Source organism: Nannospalax galili, unplaced genomic scaffold (genome assembly GCF_000622305.1).
Source record: "Nannospalax galili isolate Female #2095 unplaced genomic scaffold, S.galili_v1.0 scaffold591, whole genome shotgun sequence".
Taxonomy (NCBI): Eukaryota; Metazoa; Chordata; class Mammalia; order Rodentia; family Spalacidae; genus Nannospalax; species Nannospalax galili.
This window is the reverse complement of record NW_008330926.1, coordinates 2,371,964-2,374,003: the sequence shown is the minus strand read 5'-3', so window position 1 is coordinate 2,374,003 and position 2,040 is coordinate 2,371,964.

Genomic DNA, 2,040 nt, shown 5'->3' with positions numbered 1-2,040 from the left:
TCAGGGCAGAAATTAATGAAATTGAAACAAAGAAAACAATACAAAGAATCGCCAAATCCAAGAGCTGGTTCTTTGAAGATAAACAAGATTGACACACTGCTAGCCCAGTTAACCAAAAGAAAGAGAGGGCACTTCCAAATCAACAAAATCAGAGATGAAAGGGGAAACATCACAACAGACACCAGAGAGATACAGAACATTATAAGGGAATACTTTAAAAACCTAAAAGAAATGGACGGATAAAAAACCTAAAAGAAATGTACAGATATCTAAAGGCATGGGAACCACCAAACTAAACCAAGAAGAGATTAACAGCTTAAACAGACCCATAACACAAAAAGAAATTGAAACAGTAATACAAAACCTCCTGACTGAAAAAAGCCCAGGACCAGATGGGTTTACAGCAGAATTCTATCAGACATTTAAAGAAGATCTACATCCAATACTACTTAATTTATTCCATAAGACAGAAATGGAGGGAGAACAGCCAAATTCCTTCTATGAAGCCAGCATCACTCTAATACCAAAGCCAGGTAAAGATACAACCAAAAAAGAATAAACTATAGACCTATATCCTTAATGAACATAGATGCAAAGATACTGCAAACCGCATAGACTCACATTGAAAAGATCATCCACCATGATCAAATCGGCTTTATCCCAGTGATGCAGGGATGGTTCAATATACATAAGTCAATAAACGTCATAAATCATATAAATGGGCTCAAAGACAAGAACCACATAGTCATCTCAATAGATGAGAAGGCCTTTGACAAAATTCAACATGCTTTTATGTTTAAAGTACTAGAGAGAATTGGACTGGAGGGAACATACCTCAACATAATTAAAGCTATATACAACAAATCCACAGTCAACGTCATTCTAAATGGAGAAAAACTGGAAGCATTCCCATTGAAATCAGGAACCAGACAAGGCTGTCCACTACCTCCACTTCTCTTTAACATAATGTTTGAAACTCTTGCAAGAGCAATAAAACAAGAGCAGGAAATTAAAGGAGTAATAATTGGAAGAGATAAAATTATTCCTTTTTGCAGATGATATATCTAAAAGATGTCAAATATTCCACCAGAAAAAATGAAAATTTTAAATCTTTAAAGTAAGGGATGGAGGTAGACTTCACAAGATGGAAGGACCTTCCATGCTCATGGATTGGAAGAATCAATGTTGTGAAAATGATCATCCTACCAAAAGTCATTTATAGGTTAAATGCAATGCCAATCAAAATCCCCATGACATTTTTCACAGAATTGGAAAAAAAGCATCCTAAGATTCATAAGGAAACACGAAAGACCTCGGATAGCCAAAGCAACCCTGAACACTAAAAGCAATGCCAGGAGGATTACTACACCAGATTTTAAGCTGTATTACAGAGCTACAGTCATAAAAACAACATGGTACAAAACTGAAGACTCAAATATGAGTAAATGCAATTTCAGCCACCTGATATTTGACAAAGGGGCCAACAATATTCACTGGAGGAAAGACAGCATGTTCAGCAAATGGTGCTGGCAAAACTGGATCTCCACCTGTAGAAGAATGAAACTAAACCCCTATCTTTCACCTTGCACAAAAGTCAATTCCAAATGGATCAAAGACCTCAATGTAAAGCCTGAAACTGTTAGAAGAAAACACTGGCAAAAACGTACAAGATATAGGTGTAGGAAAGGATTTTCTAAGCTGGACATCAATTGCTCAGGAAACAACAGCAAAAATTAACAAATGGGATCTCATTAAATTAAAAAGCTTCTGTACATCAAAGGAGGAAACCAGGAAAGTGAACAGAAAACCCAGGGAATGGGAGAAAATCTTTATCAGCGACACACCTGACAGAGGTTTAATATCCAGAATATGTAACGAACTCAAAAAACAGAGAATCAAGACAAGAAGTAACCCAATTAAAAGATGGGCTAAGGAGCTGAACAGAGAGATCTCAAAAGTAAAGATGGCTATGAAGCATCTTAAAAGATGTTCAACATCACTAATAATTAGGGAAATGCAAATTAAAACCACTTTAAGATT